The sequence below is a fragment of the Lathamus discolor genome, chromosome 6, assembly GCF_037157495.1.
Source record: "Lathamus discolor isolate bLatDis1 chromosome 6, bLatDis1.hap1, whole genome shotgun sequence".
NCBI lineage: Eukaryota > Metazoa > Chordata > Aves > Psittaciformes > Psittacidae > Lathamus > Lathamus discolor.
Window position 1 is genome coordinate 59878161 of NC_088889.1, and position 24302 is coordinate 59902462.

Below are 24302 nucleotides of genomic sequence, written 5' to 3' on the forward strand. Positions count from 1 at the left end.
ACATTATATTTAATTAGAAGTCTAAGCTCTTTATTCACCCCAACTAAAAGTCAAATAATACTGATTTGATTCACAACAACCTGTTTTTACGATTGAACAAAACCCCGAAATCCCCCAAAATGCAAAGAGCTTCCAAATTCTCTATTATGTCCGTGAAAGTCAGCAGTCTTGTGTATTTAAAAGCAACTCAGAATATCTCAAGAGTACTAAAACCCTTATTTCTTCTTCCGATAGTCTAGAAGCATATGCATGTGCCATATTTGGCTATTGGATTAAATGCACTAAATGTTTAACATGCATTAAATATTACTGAAGAAGAAAACAGTGAACTCTGGCACTGGATGATTTTGCCTCAGTATTTTTCTTGCCTTGCTTTTCTCTGCTAGAATTCCATCAGTAGGCTGCACCCTCAGCCTTTCTTCTTTTCTAGAAACTAATCAGACTAAAATTAGGTTTTATATAGTGCAAGTATGATGAACTTCGGTGAGAAGACTACATCCCACAAAATTAAACTTCTTTACTTGGTTCAGTCTTTTCAAGTATTGTAGCAGCAAATTTTAAAATACTGATAGAGCAAATGATCTACATAGCAGAGAGTCCAGACAATAGTGATGTGTGATCCAGTTTTACAGCAACACAGTCTGCATAGGCCTGATAGCCTTGTCTAGTGCTGACTCACAGGCACACATGCTACTTGGAAGTAGTATCTCACTGTAGCTGGTACTAAATTCTCTAGTTTCTCAGATTTTTATCTCAGGAGCACATTTAAAAGTTATTAGTTAATGAAATTGAAAGGAAAACTCAGTTCATTCCAGAATTCTATTTACCATAAGTTTAGCAGTTTTTCAGAAAAATGTCATTTTCCTGAATCAACTCTCACACTGGGCAGACCATTACAAACTTAGAATCTCATTTTGGCTTGGAAAAAATCAACCTTGTTGAGCCAAGTCAATAAATAAGCTGTTTGATATGGTCAATAAATAACCAATTTAGCTCCTTTCCAAATCCATTTATAGGCAGTCATGCAGACATTATGCAGTTTTATAACTGATACCTAATGGATACATAATAATACATTTATTAGAGTTAATAATTCCTGTTATGCTAGTAAATGGACTAGCATGGTTCATCACCATCCCTGATAGTCTCTTTATGAACTAAAAGGGAGGCTGTTGGGGAGTGACTGGTATATCACATGAACAAGGCTTCTTTAATGCAGTTTCTCATTTCCGAAGAATAATGTTCAAACACAGGTGTCATGGGCCTGCCATGTCACGTTATGCCAGATTCATTCTCACAAGTTTTGTCTGAAGAGCGCAGTGACTGCAGCAGATTAGAACATGGAGAAAACTTGAAATCTTTTTTTTTCTAAAAAAGATATAGAAATAAGGTATTAGCCATGCATATTATCCACCTTGAAAACTCGTTCTGCCATTGCATTTCCCATAGAAACGTGCAAAGTTAGTTTTCATCTGTCAGCTAAAGCTTTCAGATCTTCCACACACACACTTGATAGCCCTCAAGCAATTTGTTTTGCAGTTACAGTTGGAGAAGTTGTTTGTCTCCCAAATGAAGTGCTCAGGGGACAAACCGCGCTGCAGAAAAGTGATTCTGAGCCCCCTCTTTGTGTTCCTCATACTGTGGATGAGGCTGTATTTCCTCCTAGACCCTGGTAAAGGCTTAGTTAGCCCGAGCTCATACTTCATTTCTCAGAGCACCTTTCCAGGCTCTGGGAAACAGATGTAGCACAGTATACTTCAGCTACTTCCTCATCTCACCCTTGGGCTGTTACTTTTCTTATATTGCCATATGTTCCTCATGTCAGGGCTAGAAATAGGGCTGGTATGAGCCATTACATGAATTACCCTTTCCAATCTTGAAAAACAGCCAATGGGCAAGGTTATTTATTAAGCTCTTTCTCTAAGGTCTCTTCTATTGCTAGAGCTGGGGATTTTGCATACAAGTCCTTTTTATTTCATTCCTAGAGAATGTTTCTTGACATTGATTAAGCCAAGATCCATTCTTCCCCTACTGCTTGCTAAAGCTTCTTTTAAAATTGCTTAAAAATCCTCCCCACTTAAGCTTCTCTTCCTTATCAAAAAAGAGCATTTTTAAATGGGAATAAAATGAGCATTTTAAAAACAAAATTCACATGCTTGTGGCCATTTAACTAATATACTGAATGCCAAAAATATAGATGGGAAGACCAGTTTTTGTCTGCTATCCTCTGTTGTTTTAGCTGTGTGCACCCCAAGCAGAAGCCTGTAACAGCCCTTCATTTAACCACGCAGAACATCAGTGATACCCTGGACAAAGGCTCATCTATGCATGAGTGCCCATTTTGCTGAGAGCAAGAAAAGTGACTCACCATCTTCTGATGCCTTGTACAACCACCCCTGGTGACTGTGAAAAGAATTATCATATTTTATTACTGACAGGGCATAGAAAAGATATGAGAAAGAAACAACAATGCTTCAGTGTCAATAGCAATAGAAATGACTTGCTTAATCTGCTGGCAGCCTGAGGTAGAGAATGTCACTGAAAGCCTACCTTCATAATACTGCATTTGCAGGCCAAGCCTTGTCAGTCAACAGTCTCATTTATGGTTTTATATCTCTAATCTATCACTGAAGAAAAGTTTTATTAAAAGTAACTGACAATACCATTCCCTTCCCTGTCACCATCTTAGCCTGAATCCCTGTCTGTTCCAGATATACTGAAATCATCTATGTGGGATAGCATTTTCCAGGGGAAAAAACCATACCAGTGCTGCCTGCACCCCTCCTTCTCCTTCTTCACCTGGTTGCCTCTGAGTAACCATTCATAGCAACAATATTAAGGCAAAATGTGTATTTTAAGGCTGCTCATGCCTTGCTTGAATAAGTCAAGGGGCTATAGCATGGGAGTAAGCACAGGCTTGCACCCTCCTGCTCCATGCCATGCACTGACAGTTGCTGCTCTTCTTGGTCAGTGCGACCGGTGCAACCACGAGGCTGGCTGGCAGCATCCAGTTGAGGCTCCCTGGCAACTGCCCAGATAGATTTTGGTGTGGAGCCGACTTATCCCTCCTGTCCTCGATGGCTTGGGTTACAAATCTGAACAAAGGCTAAGGAGTTTAGTGGAAAGAGATGTTCTTAGTGTTCCTTCCAGTCTTTGGAAGGCAAGTAGGAGGAAAGTTTCCCTGTTCCTTCTTTTTTCCACCTAAAACATAAATGGAATTTTGGCCTCATAACATCTACCAGTCAATGTTATTAGTATAGATCAGTAAAGCAGCTTTCCTAGGGCAGGACATGGTTTTGCACTCACTACTCAAGCTAACCTGATTTTGAGCTGAGCGCAGCTAAGATGAACTGATTTTCGTAGAAGTTCCACCCAAGAAAAGAATGCTGTCTAAGCTAAATTGAGTGAGCCCTTGTTTCACACATCCTATTTATTTTATTTGTTTTAATTAACAACTATTAAAATATCAGAAGCTTTTAAATAAAAAATACATTAGCCGGTACATAAGCACTAATAGATTTAGAAAACAGCTGAATGAGGAAGAATATGAGCTGTATGACAGACAAGGTCCTCTCCATGTCCAAAATGATGTGCTGTTAAGGTGGTGACTTGTGACTAGCATGTATTTTAAATAAGAGGCTCGCTTTGTATTTTAAGGAATCGTGCTTCTTAAAAGATTATTCCAGAGCCTCTCACCAGAAATTAGCTTCTTAAGAGCTGAATTAATTCTTGCTGACTCTAACACATAGTCAGTTACCCAAAACATGTCCCCAGAGAATCAAACAGCCAGCAAAACTTCACATAGCTCTGGAATTTATGTGCTTAAAATATGCGCTAAGTATTTCAAACCGATTCTAGGATGTTTTAGGTCTTAAAGTCTGCTTTTAGCTACTATAGATCATTGCCTCTGCTTTATAAGAAACATTGTTTTACAGGTTTATAACTCAGTTATAAAAATGTGCTTCAGGCTAAAGCTCAGTATAAAAAGGTCGCAGCTAAAGGGTAATTTTTTTTCATTACAACCTTTTTCTGCTTTGTGTAGCTAGTTAAGATTACAGATGTCCTAAAAAATATCCCATTGCACTGTAGGATTATGACCAATACCAGAGGTTGATTTATACTCTAAACTGCAGGGAAGAGAAAGGTAATCCAGTTTTAAAAAGAAACCAGCACCACCACCCAAAATGGTGTAACTATGAATTTTACATGATCAAGGGTTTAGATTTTTAAGGAAACGTAATAGAACATGTTTTTTTAAAGAGCTGTAACTTACTGTGCACTTCAGACTGTACAAAAGGATGTGACATAACTGATGTATTACTGTTACCTACTGGGAGATCTGTGATGGAGTGCTCCATCGGTGCATGTCTATGTATTGACAATCTGGAGTTCTTCAAGGCCTGGAAAATAACCAGCTAAAGTTGTTCTGTCTGTTCCTTTCAGTTACTGCAAACTTCAGAGGTTATTTATCTTAATATACAAATACATACCCAGGGTCAATAGGCCAAGCCTAGAATCTAGTTCAAAGAGGTATGCCAAGTACCAAGAGGAATGCTCAGAGACACGGCTAAACATGCATAGATCACAGATAAAATGCAGAGTTAACTGACTATTGAAACAACTGGCTTGTGATTTTCCTGCAAGTCAAGATTTCATTCTCCATTACATAGGTGACCGAAAGCTTCTACAGAGACTATAATATTTCAAGGTGTCTGGAAGAAGACCTGGAATGCATAAAGAGAGAGAGAGGGAGAAACAACTTTGAGAAAAGTCCTTTGCATATAGAATGAATATATAGTGGAGAACATATACCTCAGACCTGAACATCCACAGCACATATTCTGGTTATAATATTGTGTCCAAATATCAGTGTGAAACTTTGTGGGCTTACTGTTCATTTACTACATAGTTGTTCTAGGTACAGAGGGTAGAGTTATGCTTCCTAGGAACATCAGAGCTGTTGCTTTTACATTTAAGACAACCCAGAGAAAACAGTTCTAGTTCCAGTGGTTACAGATAATAGTTCAAATGCTGATCAACTTCCCACCCCATGAGCTTCACAAGAGTATTTTATATATCTTTCAGAATCATATGGTCACAGGTGTTATATAGGACAACCCACTTATAAATTGCTGTTCGTATCCTCTACAGTAATGCTTCCCTGATGTTCACTAAATAATGTGGGCTGCCTAAAATACCTGGCAGCCCGCCACACACCATCATCATGAGTTGGGATTATTTAGCCTGGAGAACAAAAGGCTTCGGGGAGATAGTACATCAGTACCAGTACCTAAAGGGCCAACAAGAAGTCTGGAGAGGGGCTTTTGACAAGGACATGTAGGGACAGGCCAAGGGAGAATGGCTTTAAACTGACAGAGGCAAGATTTAGATCAGATACAAGGAAGAATTTCTTCCCTGTGAGGGTGGTGAGGCCCTGGCACAGGTTGCCCAGAGAAGCTGTGGCTGCCCCATCCCCGGCAGTGCTCAAGGCCAGGTTGAATGGGGCTTGGAGCAACCTGGTCTAGTGGAAGGTGTCCCTGCCCATGTCAGGGCGGGTGGAAGTGGATGAGTTCCCTTCCAACCCAAACCATGCTGTGATTCTGTGACCATCTAAGTGTTAACTAAAAATACAGAACAGCAATATATTTCCATGGATCAATAACAAAGTGCTTATGCCTTCTTAGACCATCAACATTATGAAGACCATTATGTACATCCGATTTTGCCCAGTGTAGTCAAAAAACCCACAATCAAACCGAAACATACCACAAAATCCTGTGAAAAGAAAATGACTTATGAAAAACTTCCTCCTCATCTATGTGATATTAACCTGCAAAGCAACACTGGTGATGCTCCTTTTACTTTTTATGTAGTCATCAAGCTTTGAATTATCAATAATATTAATAAATATTATTAGTTGACTAGAGGCTAGATGCTGCTCTATTTTTAGTTACCATTTGGCCAACTAAAACAATACATTTATTACATATTAGTTGCTATTCATACATGAATGACAACAGTGGTGATTTCACAAGTGGCACATGCCACACCAGATACTACATCAGGATTTACCTGAAAGGTTTAACTTTGTCTTTGGGTGTTTGAGAATTATGGGAAGAGTATAAAGAGTTGAAATGTAATGAAGCAGGAAAAAAAACAGTATTTTCAATGGCAATCTAACTTCATTCATAAGAGTGAAATTTACTAATGATTAAAACTGGAAAGGAGCAAAGCCACTGTAAACCCTTCCTGGTTTCCACCTTTAGACTCCATCCCTCTGGAAGCAGCTAGCTCCTATCAATCCCGCTCACAGCAGTAAACCCATCAGTTTTAGAAAATCTGGACAGGCAATGCATGACCCAGGTGATAACTGTGGTTCAAAGACCTTTTAGACAGACTGCTCACTTCGACATCCTCAGTGACACCACTGGCATACAAGTTTCACAGATCTGTGTGGGATTGCTTCCACAAGCAGTAATGCAGGATGATACCAGGCAGACACTTCCCCAACACGAGTAAAGAAACTTAACTAAAAAGAAAGAAGTAGGAAAGATTCTGCATTCATTTTATTTATAATTTCTGTTCTTTCTGTACACTGTATCTGGACAGTGTTTTAAACCACCTTGTTATTTGGCTTCTTTGTGCTCAGGAAGGAGGACATAACTTTAATCACTGGGATGAAGTCACAGTTAAGTTAAAACAGCTCAGCCCTGCTAAGGGGGAGAAGCATTTATCTGATGAAATGTCAGAGGGAATTCTGCAGAACTGCTGCATCCCTAACAACAGGGCTGAAGTGATTAAGGTGCCCATGCAGAAATACACCCTTTCTGCTTAATTTAATTCCTAAATCTCACCAAGAATGGGATACAAGTACACACTCTATTTGTACTAATGTGAAGAGAAATGCACACAAAAAGAAATGACTCATAGGAGAGACTCAAGGACCTAGAAGAGATTGTAATACTGTATCTAATTTTGGAAATCCTTGGTGATTTCTATCTCCTCTTTCAATGCCAGTGGAAATAATGAAAGTTAATACCAGGTGCACCGATGCTTCCTGGCAGTTTTGACCTTTAAAAGAAAGAACTTGGATTTACAGATGACAAGATTTATTGCAAGCACATCACATAATAACAAGCTTCTGACTTGCTAAGATTTACTGGAATACCCTAGCCCGTAGAGCAACATTTCAACACCCCCAGGAAGGGAAGCTTTACTAACAAACATCCATATCTGCAATTTGTAACAGTAATTTTGGAGTCCTATTTCTGTCTTCAAAATCATGTTAACCAATATGCTGTAAATGCATAATGTTTTTTCACATAAGGCTCATTAGCGTTGCATATTGCAAATCTAATACTAAAGCCTTTTCATTTGTACATAACCATAGTATAAATACAAACATGAAGCAAATATGGACTGTCTGATAATAAAGTCTAGTGAAATGAATGACTTCTGGCAAGAAAAACTAATTTAAGCACATATGCAAGAACTTGATTTTTTGGTCTTCGGTTTTGAATACACTTACTGAAACTCACCTGAGTTACAGCCATAGGTATTTCTGTACAAATTTATTGTTTTTTGGAGACACATGTTCTGCTAACTCACACTACAGTAGAACTTCCGCTGTGTCAACAGTTACAAGTTCCCAGTAGTTAAAGCACAGTTCTTAAAAATCCTTAACTTACATTCCAGGAACAACTTTTCTAGCTACTACGCACTTTGAAGTACTGCTGTGGGGTTTACCTGTGAGAATCATAGAATGGTTTAGGTTGGAAGGGACCTTTAAAGGTCATCTAGTCCAACCCCCCTGCCATGGGCAGGGACACCTTCCACTTGAGTCAGGTTGCTCAGAGCCCCATCCAACCTGACCTTGGATGTTTCCAGGGGTGGGACATCCACAACTTCTCTGGGCAACTTGTACCAGTACCTCACCATCCTCACCATACAAAATTTCTTCCTTATATCTAGTCTGAATCTACTCCCTTTTAGCTTAAAATCATTACTCCTTCACATTAGCCCCTTCACAAAAGGCCCAACTAAAAAGTCTGTCCTCATCTCTATTATAAGTCCCCCTTAATAATAGGGGTTAAAAATAAGTACTGGCGACACTGCCTTTGTAATCTGGGACTTCTGCTATGGTTATGTACACCTGATGGGTATTTGTACACCTGCAGGTGTCCAAAAAAGAGCAAGCCTTTATTTAGATGCCAGTTACACAGACATAGATATACAGGATGCTGATTTACAATCAATATGAACAATAAATTAGGTCTGGACTGGCGAAGCAACACAGCATGCTGAACCAGACTTCATAGTGGCAGTGTCAGAACTTTTTTCTCTCCATTTTAACAGCTCTTGTTCTAGCTCTCCTAGCATTATTTCTGGCTTATCTGGGGCCTGTAGACCCAGATATGCTCCAGTTTCAGTTTTTTCCCCACAAATCCCCTGAATATCATGCGTTTTCTTGGCACGTATGGCCAAGATGGAAAGAAGACTACAAAAGTGACATTCCTTCCTTCTGTCTGGCTGAAATGCCTCTTCTGGTTTGTAAAGACAAACAGTCAGAAAATTATAATCAATCCAGTACATTGTACTGCTGTTTCTCTGTTCTGTCCTTCCTCAGTGTCTCCTGTGTATGTGATGCAGTAAATCCTGGGCACCAGCTCCTAATATCCAGAGGTTAACTTAGAAGCCTGCCTTGCTTGCCTGAAACCCCAAATGCTTTTCCAGCACTTCACATCCCAGAGACCCATTCACTGACTGTATTCAGAGATCCTATGGGAAGTTCTTCACACATACCCTTTAAAATGGGAGAAACCCCATTTTATTAAAAACAAAATATTATTTAACATTCAGTAGTGCAGTGCCACAGCAAAAAGTTTTTCTGCCTCTGTAATATATCATTGTAATGTTTTATTTACAGCAGTATTAGTTCCCTAGATCAATGATTAAAATTTGCTGTAGGCTAAAGAGTCACAAATTTCCAGATCTCACCCACCTAGTTTTAAGTTGTCTTGTACATTAAATTTTTAATTAAAAAGTCACTCAACTTCAATGTCATAACTTGAACAGTCTAGAAACTTCATATGAAGTCCAGCTTGCATTCAGTTACACTGAAAAGAATACACTGCATATTTCTATCTATTGAATTTGCCTTCAGTTACTCTCAAGCTTCTCTTTTCCTCCATCAAATAAATATGCTTTTGCAGGCAAACCTGAAAGATGTCCCAGAGCAGCATTAGACTGTTTGCATTCAGATACAAAGATGACTGCTTAGTCCACGCCAGCTTATTGCTCAATTATATTTTACCCTAAAATCAGGCCCATGAAACTAAATGAATACTGTTTTCACAACCTACTTCACCTTCTGTAGTATGATGCACAGATCCACATCCCTTCCACTGTTACATATCAACTGTCAAATAGAGATCGCTGCAAGTGTAGGCCACGGGACAATTTTACTCTTTTCTCTTTCATAGTAACTTAGAAAACTAAAAAACAGTAACAAAGATACTAGGTTTCTGGGTATTTTTTATGAACTGAAAAACAAGAATCAAGATGTAATGAAATAAAAGATATAAATTATGGAAAGAAAAGCTGAAAATCAATATACTGCTCTTCAAAGAGACTGTGCTCAGTTTAAAAAAAAGAGTAGCATTTGCTGAATGTTTAATTAGCTATAGATTGTTAAAGAAGGATTCCAGACCATCTGGAGCCTATTCTGTAACTTGATCTGGAAAACTCTACCTCAAGAATAATGCGTGTGGGAAGGCACGAACATGCGTAACACAACCTCATCTACAGGTTTCTGGCATATATTTTAGATAAAAATATGCCATCTTCACCCCCTGGAAATCAGAGATAAGAAAACACCCCCATCCAGTGACAGAACAAAATACTAGAACAATTGGAGAAGCGATGTATCATTTCTTAACAGATCAACATGAGAAGAGGAAGGCTTAGATCAAAAAGCTTGACTAGCAGCTTTATTAGCTTCTAAACATTAAAAGATGCTTTTATTCAACAACGTCAGATAATCACCATAATGATAAAGATACATCTTCTGAGCTTTTACAGGAAGCTTAAAATTAGACTTAACAATACCACAGAAGCCCCCATCACACTGAGAAGGGAAACAGCACAACACAGAAATTGAAAAAAGTTGTCCTAAAAAAGAACTTGGAATGATCCCATAGTTAATAGCCATAAATACAGAACTCACTGACGTATTAAACATGGTCTTATAAATACAGTTTTAACCAGACTGGGGGTAGGGAAGAAGGGAAGGCGAGTCTTGACGCAGATTTTGGTTACCAGCAGCAGTACAAACAAAACTGAAGTGGTTCTAGGCAGTGACTTAGTGGAAGATTATTTTAAATTCTGTTGGATCGGTCTCAAAGGCTTCCTCCCAGCTTCTACACTGGAGAATTAACAAGATGTATCTTACAATCAGAAACGCAATTTAGATATGATATTTGAATTACATTCCAGCTGGTGCAGTATCTCCAAGAGTGACCAGCAAATAATGTTCCAGAGATAGACAGTATAAAACCACTTACTAAGCACTTGACACAGTCTGCTGAAGAGAACTTTGCTGCTAAGAATCAGAGCAGACCTTTCCAGCATATATTTTCTGTCTTTCAATAAAGACGGTATTCCAGGAATCTAAAGAGTGAAGACTGAAAGCATAAATGAGCTCATTTTGTCATTGGAAGGGGGTTCCAGAAAGAAAGCAAATGAAGCAAAGCTATAAAATATGAACTAACTGCCTAACTGTTTTAAAACCAAGATGCAATTTGGGAGTCAGAATGGAAGGTGTATCTCTAACTTGGCCATGACTGAGTGATATGACCAGGCAGAAACTTACCAGAGGATATAGGCAAACTCGCCATCCTCTTTCTTCCTATCAAGCAGCACAGTCTGTGCTCACAGAATAACGTACAGATGTGGGTGCATATTTTCCCATTTAGACTGGGGCTGCATCTGGCTCTGCCCATGGTGACACAGGGTATTTCAAGCATGAAACACATTTCCTTATAACCCTAGATACGTTGTTCACTACAAATGTGGTATTTGGAGCTGTTTAAGAACTGGGAAAACTGTTTTTAATAAAACCTTTTGAAAAAATTCCATTTTTACAAAAAATAATGACAACATAATTGACAGATCAAGATCCCTATCAAGCCTCTTTCAATGCTTAACACAAATCCCAAACATCCCTGTACTGCAGCAAATCACCTGCATCTGACCAGTTTTAAGTGGCATACGAATGATCTTTAAGGGATGAGTATGTATGAATAGAAGAATCGAGATGTACAAAGCAGAAAGTGAAAAGAGGGAGGATTCAAACCATTTCTTCCCCAAGACCCCAGAGACTGTTTATACACGTGGGCAGATTTGCCTCAAGATTTTTAATAGAAAAAGAGATTTTTGCACTTCCTCATACAATTTTCCTTAAGAAAGATTAAACATCTGTCACAGACATCTTTGTAGATTATTTTAGCTTCATTTAACACATTACTATGTGTACGATGCAACAGGCCCTACAGGCAAGTTTTTCTGTTTTACTGATTTGTAAGGACATTACAATTAATATTTTTTTTTCTCCCCCAAAAATAGTTTCATACTAATTCCATTTCCTTGGGAAAGTTCGCGGAGAAAGCACTGCAAGGGTCATCCCACAGGGACCCTTTGTTTCCCAGTGCTCTGTGCATCACATCACTAAGGATTTTCCATTTTACTCATTCATTCATTTCGTCAGCAGTTAACAGTGTCACTGCATCCAACTTGCAAACTCAGAGTATTCAGAGAACAAAAAGTTTTCAATATTCAACTCAGTTACTTACACTACATTTAATTAATTCAGTAGGAAAGGCCAGTGATCCTCTACTAAAATTGAAGAGGAGGGACAGTCAAAAGCTATCTCCAAGCTTGTACCAGTCTGAGCATCTGTTTGTACAGCTTAATACCTCAAGCTGCAAAGCCCCAGCTCTAAGCAGCCCCGCCTCCTTAAGAACCTATGGATTGAGCTTCCTTAAGAGAACAGATCTTCACGAATCTTGCTCTGATGCTCAAAACACAATTTTATCTGTGGCACCAATTTGCAGTCTTTCCATTTTAACTGCTGTAATTGGGATGTGTGATCTCTGCATCACTTCAGTTTCACAGGGGCTGTGAAAATTGGATCTCCCAACTGCTGCAGCTCCCAGACCAATATTTCAATATATAACGTTATCAGTGGTGGTCTAACTAAATTATTCAGGCTAAGAATGGCAGCAGCCCAGAAGCCCACACATGGACATTCTGACACCTGAGCTGCATAGGCTCCCAGCAGCTTCTGGTGAAAAGCTGGGAAAAATAACCTAAATATCCCCATCAGGAATGACCAGAGCTCATGAGTGAGCATGCCAGCACTTCTGACGCACTTCAAATGCCCTGGGAACAGTCACAGGGAAAACTTATCCTTGCAGTTAAGCAGTGCTCAATGTGGAGTCTGCAGATCTACACATTCAAAGGTGCATAAAGTGACAGATACTCAAGTGGCTGAATCAATGTATACCGGCTTTACTGGGGAACCAATTAGTGATTTTGCTTTTGTATTTTTCTCATTTCTGTACTATCTTCTGCAGGAATTCAGATTGCTTGCTTTGGCTTCCCAGATACCTGTTGAAAAGTTTTCAGGGCTGTAAGGGTTTTGGAGAAACATAAAGCTTCATTCAGATGATAAAAACCTGCCTATTACCTTAAAAGCTTACCTGCTGCATGCCACAGATCTGAGAACAAAGGCCAAGAGCCTTGTTAGTTTATAATAACAATGCAGACACAAATATGGTGCAAAGGAAGCAAACACTACTCCTTTCCTTCCTAAAAGAGCAGTCATTAAATAAACCTCTGAACAGAAAGCTCAAATATTGTAATTCTCCTCATGTTACCAGGGCCCATGGCACCTGTATTATATCTGTGTCAGTAAACAAGTTCTGCTTTCACTGTTTCTATTCCTTCAGCACATTACAGAAAATGTTAATTGAGCAAAATCAAAAAAAGCAATAATAACATTACACATACACAATATTTAAATCACTTTTCGTTGTTTCAGATGGAATTAAAATAACTTTTTAAAAACCAGCTGCCAAAAGACAATGCCTACACAAATAATGTAAGGAAAACTAGGGAATAAAAGGAGCCTTAGGTCATTGGCTCATTGAATCTTGGAAAAAAAATGATTTGATGATCTTGGAGTTTATCTATCTATATTTCTGTTTTAGTAACCTAAAGTCAAATTGATCAAATCATACGGCTTAAAGCTAAAGTAGCGCTAGCAGAAACTGCAGAGACAGTAAAATAAAAAAAGAATCTTAAGCATTTCTGTCAGGGTGCGCCCAGACATTTTCTCCAGTATCACTTTTTTCTCTAAGCATTTTGTTTTTATTGATTTCCTATGCTTACAGTGGATCTGCTTTCGAAAAACATCAGTCTCAGTAAATACACACTCTATGCCAACAAAGAAAAAGAGACCAAAAGTCATCACACCCAGCTAACAGAAATGTAAAAAATGTAGATGCAAAAATGTCCAGATGAGAGAAACAATACTATTTTACCTATTTACCCACAGATCTTCAGGTTTTTCATTGTACAAATCAGAAATGAGCAAAGTCACTATGACAAACCCAGCAACTGGGAACAAATCACAGCAAATGCTCCATGATCAAAAACATTTAATCACTTGACAAAGGCCAGTCATGGGATATTCACTTTTTATTCCTACACATAAAACTGAGCTTCTACCTAAAACTGTGCCTGTGCTTAGGAAGCAGGAGTGAAAAATCCCTCTTTCAAAATGGTGGCTGAAATTTACTGCAGCCACTTGTGAATTTTAATACTTAAAATCGTCCGTTGAGGTATACGTGAGCATAAGAAAATATCGACTGCCTTCATTATGTTCTATTAAACATTCCCTGTTTATAAATACATGCATGGCTTCTACAGCTCTGACATGCAGTCAAAGGGACAGCAGTACTCCCATGATCTGAGCTCTCTCTCTCTCTTTCTGTAATAAAAATAATGGACAAGCAGCCACATAATACAAAGGTTCTGGCAATATAAAACACAAGAACAAAGCCCTGGGACCATTACAGTTAAGAGTGTCCTGGTACCTTTGCGATAAACTCCCATGTACAGTTCAGGCATGCTAAACTACAAGAGGCTCCAGCTTCTTTAAAGGACAGGCTCAATGTAAAACCTTACACACAGCAGAAGAGCCATGAATAAATCCAGTTGTCTGGAACAAAGAACATACAGCTATTTCAAGGCCACAAGCTTCGAATGGGTGGAGAAGCTGTTTCCTTTGCCTGCATACTTCCTGTAAAACGAGGTGGGTTTCTTAGAAAACGAGATGACAGCTGTGCTGTGCAATTATGTCTACACGTGCCCTTCAGCAGATGGTCAAGGCATCTGTACTGTTTCAAATGTGCTTCAGAATTCTAGCAGGTTCACTTGATGGATCTCTGTTCTTCCCTCTCCTTTGGCACATTAATTCCATCACTCCCAGCAATGGCTTAACTCAGCACTTCATAGACGTGCCACAACTTGACAGCTATACAATTTACAAACAGCGGAACTAAATGCACTTACATCCCATTATACTTACCAAAGTCTGTCTTGGCCTGAGATTATAGGAGCACTAAAATTTCTATATTGCTGCAAAAAAGCAAACTCAAAATTGGCTATTTTACTTCTTTTAAAAGGATCTTATTTCTAGTGCTTGATTTAAGGGCCACTTTCCTTTTGTATGGCAAGCTGATGCACACTAGCATTAGCGTTTGTTTAGTACAGTGTCTTTCACTGCATTCACCTTACCATTTGTTTTCTTCAGCACATATGACCCAAGTCCCATGTGGGACCTTTTAGGCAACAGCAGCAAACAAAACCAGGCCAAGTTCTTTGCACAATCTGATGATACAGCTCACTAGTATCAGTGGGGCAGCATGCATTTACACCAGCAGAAAATGTAATCATGTGTTTTTCAACTAGAGGAATTTTTAGCTACAGGATTGCATATTCAATGAGCTAAATAATTCTGACAGTACTTCTGGTTCACTCTGGGAAGGATACTCTTGCCGGGGACATCTTCCCAAATCTACTGGGGCAAACATGCACCTCCATTTAGTGTATAATAGCAGGTAATGGATAATCTCACTTCTTCACTCATTAGGCTCACTGTATTTTGCAATAAATTTAAAATGGAACTATAGGAGATAGTCTGAGACTCTTGTAAACATTTTATTCCTGTTCAATGATAGATACATAAAATTGGATGTATCCTGGGAAAACTTTTACTTTTCTCATTTAATTTTACCACTCTCTCAGCTCCCCCCCCCCCCCCCGCCCCTTAAGATATGATCCAAACCCTACTAAATAGATGTTTCCACTGAATTCAGCAAGCTTTGAATCAGACCTGTAAATCAGTTTCTGATCCCTTTCTGTACTGCACACAAGATTTGTGGTCTATTCAGGCTATCCCTGCAAAATTAGAACATGGTGAACTCAGTGTTTTATGCATCTTAAAACAACTGTCAACAGCGCAAACTGTGCTGTTCATTTAAACATATCCTTGAACCCATAGTTATTTGTCTGTCTAATTTCACTGTAACTGCCCCCTTGCCCCTGATTATGCTTCCCCCATCACAGTAGTTCTAGGCCATCTGCCTTGCTGTCAGAGCAAGAAGCTCAGGCACAAGAGAGGAAAAAGAACTGTTTGGCCATCCGGCCTCAGACTAATAACTTAAAATGTAGTTCTAGCAATTTTTTCTTTTATTACATGAAGTTAACCATCAGTCATCCTTGACTATTATAATATGGAACATCTACTTAATATTTAAAGGATATACATGTCCACATGCAGCAAGAAAAACATGTTTGCAGTTTGATGTTTTCCTTAACTCCACAGTTCAGCAATAATTTCAATTTATATCATACGCAATATCATCCTTACTTCAGACTCAAGTGACCAGTCGAATACAACATACCAGCCCCTCGGCTTTACTGTTCAGATACTGATTTAAGCAAATAATGTAAACACACTGGTTTTTACAGAGTTAATGTTCTTGCTTTATGATAATTTTTTGAAGAACAGAACTCTAGAGGAAAGAAATAAATCGTGTGAAACTTCAAACTATCACAAGGAGAACACCCATCCCAGGCTAGGTGCACCTTGAGCAGGAGCAGCTGCTTCAGTAATCTAACCCTGCACCCTCACATGATATGGCAGCCATCTAGGGGAAAGAAACAAATAAAACAAAACCAAAACCTCCCGTGAATCACCTAGCTCAGCCTTTTTCTGCTTTGAATCTACCTCTGGCAATGAGCAAATTCCTCTTCCACCTACACTTCTCAGCTTTAGCGTTCAATGCCAAGAGAAAAGGTGTGTGACTGAAGAAACATCACACCCCTTTTATGTCCAGCTGCATAGGAGAACCACCGGAATGGAGAGCAGCCTTGCAGGGGACACCCAGCCAGTGCCAGATGTCTGACTCGATGTTTTAAAAAGAAGAGGTAGGAACATTAAGCCATCTTCCAGTAATCCACAGGCAATTCTAAAATGTAATATCCTTACTGAAAAAAGGATTATGGCCCCATGCTCCATTGCCACCCCTATAAAGTTCCTTGCCTTCATGTAACCACTCTTGTGGCTAAACAGGTGTTCTGATTGCATTTTAAACACTCCCTTTGGAGGCTTAAGTGACTCCATAAATAGTGAGGCAGTGAGAAGTCAAGGCTAGCAAACATACCAGCATTTCTTCAGTTATGGTGAGACTGGTATGTTTTAGCAGGAAGCCAGACTCCTGTTCTATGCGCTAATGGCTAATGGAATCCATACTGTACAATCAGTTTTGTAGTGCTCTCGTTCAACCAAGTTTTTTACCATTAATATGATGTCATGCTTGGGGAAAAATGTAGACGGAACAGAAATTTTGCAAAAGCTGCAGTTCCTGAAAAAGAACAGCCAAGCACTTCTGGTTTGAGTAGCCATTTGACTGGTATATTTGATCAACCATGTCTTGGGCTAAATTTCTATTTAGAACATAAAATGCTCTACTGGACTCAGTAAGCACAGTAAAAGAATTCAGGTTCTATTTATATCTACTTGGAAATTACTGACCTGTCAGTGTGACTTTGCTATCCTTTGACAGTCTGCTTTGCTATAGTTACAGAGATACTCCTTGGTTTGAGCTTTGAAGTTTCCAGAGGGTTGCACTGGAGGTTGTATTGGAGGCTCCTATGCAGTGCCTCTAGGTTTTCCACAGTGTTTTCTAGCAAACAGAACTGATTTTAATTAAGGAAGGTAACAAAACAGACCAGATGTTTCACAGTTATACAGATCCCTGGTCAAATCTTCTGTCAGAGGAAACCCAGTGGCAACAAAACATTGGTTTAAAACTCAACAGCAGAACACAACCAGGATTATATAGAAGGGGTTAAACACTCCCCACTGTCTTCACAGAGGTTTGTGATGTATTTTGGTTATCCTACATCTACATTTTACAGGTTAAAATACTCATTTATTAGAACTCTAGCAATACACTGGATGAATCTTCTTTCAAGTATGACTTATGCCTACACTTCTGTAAGGCTCTAATTAAGAGACAAAAACTGATCAAGAAGCTGCATAATGCATGCACCTCTTTAGCATCTGAATAACTTATAGTTAACTACCAGTATATTTGACTAACACCAGCATTGTGATAAACTGATGTATTGTTGTTATTTAGATAAAAAGAATTACTTCCTGCTTTTCTCAAAGTAGAACAAGACCAGGAGAATGATCACATCCAAAATAAATGTTGTAGGGCAAAAAAAAAACAAACCCAAAAATAACTGAATCTATAGAGACTTCTTACAATGAAAGTTTTCTAAGGAGTCTTAATAGCTGTCTACCAGTGCCAATTTAATACCATGTATGTATGAAATGAATCTCTAATTTAACATTTATGTGAGTTTACATTTGTTTAAAAGTCTGTCTTCCTACCTGACTTGACTGGCATGCCCCTTTCGTCGGAACAGCCAGGGAAACCATTATTTCATTGACAACAACCTTCATTTGCAAATTTCTTGTATCTAATGGAGCTTTATTTCATTACCATACTGGTTGGGATTCCAAGTCAACATTCATTACTTGCATAGCTCCATTTTCATACAAACAACTATGCATTGCTGAAAAGTTATTTATAACTTCCTCAATATTTTACCCTGGGAGAGCATGCACACTTTTGCCTAGAAAAAAGTAAGCAAAAACCTACACTGCTCTATAGTATGGAGAGATATGAAAAGTTGAATTCAGGACTTCCTTGCCTACAGTAATATAGGACATGCAATTAAAGAGCCATCCATCCAGACGATGTTATATACAATGAGGATGTATTATTTCACTTATGTATCTGCTTCCTCACCATATGTAGCCATGAACGTCAGTAGCAAACTGTTGTTTGTTTTCTTCCCATTCTCAAGTCCTAAAGAGCAAATCACTGCAGCCTGTCATTAATCCATTTCTAACCTGAACCGTACAAACATGGGAGTCAGAACTCATTTTTTCCACACTGCCATGGGGGAAGGTGAAACCAAAAGGAGCACAGTGAGACAAAGTATAGCCTTCCACAGGTCTGTCTCAACCAAGTGACAAATACCACCCTGCATAATGAACAAGATGACATTGTTCTTTCATCTGTAAGGACAGGAAAAAATGTATCAACAAGAAACCAAAACTAAACAGCTCTGTGAAGCTCACTACTATGTGCAACTTATATTCAGACTGAGTAAAGGGAGAGAAATTTAAAAAATAAAACAAACCAGCAAAACACCACAAACAGCCTACCTGTTATTTCCGAAGTATATTTCCAAATGAAACAAAGTTATTTCCACTGTGTTTCAAGCTGGATATCCAGCCAGCCTGGATAGCTGGCTTCAGGACTGACTTCAGATTTCTATTAGGGATTAAGCTCTGTCCACTAACCTAGAACCTGAGATGTGACCAGCCATTTTCAAATAAGATCTTTGTTCTGTCATGCCAGCCTGCTTCAGTCCTAGAACAGATAAAAATTATAGATCATTGCTTCTCATTTGTGTATGGACAGCTCCTGTCTTCCATGTTTAATTGCACCTTTGTGGACTAATGCCCATCAATTCTTCTCTTCACCAACAGAAGCTCAAAGCTAACCAGGTTGGTTTGTCCCACCCAAAACAGCTAACTGACAGCAAGAAGGACCCAAATATAAATTTACAGTGTGCTTTCCAATATGTTTGTAGCAGGTTCCTTTCCAAAAATTCTTTAAGTAATGCAAGTGAAGTACTTCAATTTTAAACCAGACACTGATGATTTCTTAGGAAGTTTTTCCCGTATGGGTCACTGCCCGTGAAGGATTAAAAAGTAACCCATCCAGTTTATTTTGAATGAGCCTTGGCAAACACTCAGTCAGGAACACTCAAAAAGTACATGGAATGCCAGAGGCTCTTTTCCATTTCCTGTGTTTGGTACACTTCACACCTTCCAGAGGATGCTTATTTAGCCATAGGACACTACCTCAAACTGCTTTATCAGGAGCCAGCCATTCAGCGACTGAAACTTTAGTCCCAGAATTCTGCAACCAACAAGTTATAAGCCAGGAAATCTGAACTAAATAAATCCCTCAGTAACAGTGTTAACTTAAGCAAGTGCACAAAACTGCCAGAATCCAGAGGGGAATTGTTTGCAACTCACCATGGCAACAGTGCACCAAGGCCAGCTATCAAAACTCACCCCTGCCCGCTACATCACTTATTTTGCAGGAATAAACAGAATATCAACAATCCTCTCCCTAGCCCCCTCTTAATTCTAAACCAGATTTCATTACCATACTTTGGCAAAACCAGGTAGGTTGGTTGTGATGCTTTGCTGGTTTGGGTTTGGTTTATTTTTTAAATTTCTCTCTCTTTACTCAATCTGAATATTGAAGAGCTCTCTGTGTAGCCCTTCTGTAGATTAGAAATAGGCCAAGCCTGCTCTCATGCATGTTAATAAAAACCTTGCAATCGGCTTCCAGGGGAAAGAGAATCAAGCCTGTAGAGTCCAGGTATATGCTGATAAACACAATATTTGTTTCACCTTCACCCATCTTAACTTCAAAGATCTGAATTTATGAGCAACAGTGTCTTGTCCTCTCAAGGGGTTTTGCAAACACATGGCATTAAACTGTCACTTGATTTTCCACTTGAGTTAGTACATGCAATGAAGCAAAAAGCAGCAGTAAGGTACGTTGGCAATGACTCCCACTGATAAATCCATACTTATTTTACACTGAAGTGTGACCCCTGCACAGGTTAGCCTCTTATTCCCACAAAAGCTGATTTGCATCTAGCTGGCTTCCTTCCAGATACTGACCAGAAAGTGCACCAGGGAGACTCACACAAGATGCCCTCAACATTATAATAACCTCAGTATGGCTTTTTGAAATATGACCAAATCATCCCATTAGTATACAGCTCTATGTAATACAACTGTAAATGTAATTACTTGACATAAAGGCTATCCTTCAGCAAGGACAGCTGTACAGTTCTAGCAGTTTATTGTTACCTGATTCAGCATGTGCTACTTTATTCATATATTTTGAAATAGGAAACAAGAAAAATGTCTGTGCCACATCATAGTATAAACATCTCCACATTTTCTCCGATGAGTCTTCTTGCTCTGAGTCCATATTTATCTTCCAGCTTTATCTTATAAATACTTCTGATGTAGTCATTTATTAAAAAAAAATTAAAATTTGATGGCATCACATTTCTTTCTAATGTCACATCATTAAAGATGAAAGCAATAAAATGGGCTCAAGAACTGCATCCTTTTCTGCAACTATACACAGAATCTATACCTGCTGCAAACTGCACTTTCAAAATGTAATGATTCTAGCTCAAGTGTATTTAAAGTAATTGTATCTATTAATGCTCAGGTATGGTTTTTCTGTACATAGGTAAAACTAAACAATTTCTCTGCTTTGCCAGGGAAATGGCTGAGAAGTATTTAACTCTCTTCTGCTCCTAATCCATCTCTTCCAATGAGACTGAAGAAAGCAACTTCTATCTCCCTGCACTCTCAGGTGGGATCCCTGCTCCCAGGTAGCAGGACTGCAGTGCCACTTTGCCTTTCCTCCATTTCAGCAAGTATTCAATACCGTTGCTTCTGCTCCCACACCACATGCCAATACACTCACACGTGACCTAAGAATTTGGTCCTAAATTTCTGGCAATGCAGGTGTTAGCTTGTGCTACTGCTTCTCATGTAAATGGGCTCTTCCCTTTCAGCTTCTCATCAGTTCCTCAGGTCCTGAGTATCCCTAGTTCCTTTCTTCCCTGATGGTACTCACCTATGTATCTGATGCACCTAATAGATATGTGTTGTAATAGTTTTCTCTTTGCAAATATATTTACTGCTCTGAAGAATCCTGTGGAAATACATTTTACATTAAGTGACCCATCTGGGTCACTTCCATGCTAGCTAGACCGCACTGCAATCATTCCAATTTTTAGCTCCCTTTTTAAGTCTGCCAGTTGTTTAAAGAGGAGCTTGCTAAGTCTCAGGTTCCAGGCATCCCTTTCAATAGAAATTACTGTGACTTAAATGCAGTGAAATCAGTTACACCTGATCCGCAGCATAGGTTCTGTCACTCATTTTGTCCTGTTTCCTCAGCCTGGAAACATACCAGTGTTTATTGCTTTTACTGAACAATTATCACAGTCACTGAAGCCCCATTTTACTAAACACCAGGCTCATATTTGCTGGTGATCAGCTGAGCCTCATTCTCTCATTTAAGTTTTAGAACAGAAACATTTTTAGTGCTGCACCACAGGTTCTCCTCAGCTTCCAGGTCCTGCATGGCAGCTCCAGGAAGCCAGAGCAAAGATAAGATTCTGGGTTATGCAAGAATAAATCCACCTTTGTGTCCTGCTCAAAGCTGCATGACAGGTGGGCTCTCCTGATTCACTATTTCAGCTCACTTCCTGAAAAGCACATCTGCACATTAGAAGTTTAACAGATCATACTGTATATGACTTTTGTAAGAGAGTTAATGCAAAGTATAAAAATAGAAATAAAATGAATTGCTGAAAGCAAAGCACAAAAGAATAGCTGCTTCCCTGTACTGCCTAATACACTATGCTTGAACGTAGCAACACTGGCAGAGCTGGTTGCTGGTTGATGTTACCCTACCATCGTGTTCTGCAGCCTCAGGTCCAACACCTTAATATCACCTTGCATCTCAAAAATAAACTCCATACTGACAGAGACCATTAAGAAATTAATACCTTTACACTATTCATCAGTAGTCACACAATCCCTTGTTTTAACTAATCAGCCATTTTTATCAATTATGTAATGTTCAGTGCCATTAATGTTCAAGCATCTCAATAGTAGCACATTCAGAAAGTAATTCTTACTCAATTAGCTCAAAGCCTTCACTTTTGCGTATTAATCTTTGCTTCCTAAATCACACAGAAAAGTATTTGAAAGGGTAGGAGTGCTTTGATCTTTGTGAAAAATAAAAATGATAGGATTATTAGATTTTTTTTAAAGCCTTTTGGGCAATAGTTTTAAGATCACTGTTTCTCGTATATTTTCTCTCTGAAACTCTGGTACCTTTATTCAGAAATCTGACTTTAAACAGTCCAATTCTGTTACTGGTGCAATCATATAAACCAGATTGAGGTCTATATGCCTACAGCATTGCATAGCAAAGAAACAGTCTAAAATGACAGATTTTTCAAAGCAAAATTTTAAATACATTCAAGATTAAAGCACAATATTGATTTTGCTCCTCATATGGCTATGGCAGAGATATTTCCTAGCAGAAAAGGGGTGTCAATGAAGGGAGGGACTACGTTGATCACCCAGTTGAGTTTTCCCTGAAGTCCTAAACATACATAGTAGATGTTAAATTAAAATTTAACATCCACACCCATTCTGCCCATAGATACAAACACAGCAGTTGAACAACACTCACAGCCTATAATGTATATCTTTAGTATAAAGGATTAAAAAAACCCAAAACAAACCATCAGACATCATACACAAATAAAAACCAAGCAGATTTAGCAGCACTATAGGCCTTGCCCTATCAGGGAGTTACAGTGAAGCAGCTAAACTAAGCTCAGGAAGTGAACTTTATTCCATAAGCGAGAAGAGCACAGAAAAATAAAAATCCCAAAAGCCTCTGCCAGTGTAAACAAGGATGAGAAGGTGGGGGTAGAATTCCTTACTCCTCTCAAGTCTGGCAGCTGCATGCCAGATGGCAATGCCAGCATGGGTGGAAAACATAAACAGGATCCTGAAAATTTCCCGTAGGAATGACAGTATAGCCTGCTCAGACTCCCATCTTTAGTTCCATCAAAGATAAAACAAAGAAACAACAAATGTAACTATGAAAATGTAAGAATACATGAAGGAGACACAGGGGAAAGAATCCTTTGATCCTTCAGGTAACTAGCAGCAATCTACAGCTAACAGATAATTGCTTAAAACCAAAAGTCAATCAGTTTAACAACTCTTCTTAATCCATTTAAAACATTCAAGAACAGCCTGGCCAGTCGTATAATTCCTTCCTTGAATTTGTCAAGATCCATTTTCAAGTTTGATGTTGCTTAGCCTTTTGCTCTACTTCAAAGTTAATTTTATAACTTCAGTTCTGGTCACAAATTCAGTACCTGCACTGAAATAGCTGTGAAAAAACTGCACATATCACAGAGCCACTGTTAATTTATCCTTACTAATGGGTAAGCTTAAGAACATTCAATAGCACAGAATATTTTAAATCTATAAACTTAATTATTACTTTACATTAACAAGGCACATTTTATTACTATCAAAATTTCACACATGGCTTCCAAAGACTAGGTGACAGGGCTGTAAATGTTATCTGGAACAATGCTTTAAAAAGGGACATCAGAAGGTACAAGATACAGACAATATGGGTAAGAGAGCTAAACAAAACTCCTCCCCACAGATCTTACTAGTTGCCCTTTCCAGACAACAATCCAATCCAAAATAAAAAACAAACTTTCCTATCATCTCTCCTCCACCAAGCCAACCAGAGACATCTATCAGCCTCATTTCTTTCCCTGAAGAGAGGTCAGTTTTATCTTAGTTCTTCATCCTCATTGTTTTATGCTAGCTTTATCCCGAGTTATAACATTACTTCTCATTTCCTGTTCCCTAAATAAACAGAAAATTAGGTTCACAGTGCAGATCCTAAGTCCTATCTTCTTTCTTTCCTGCCAAAAAT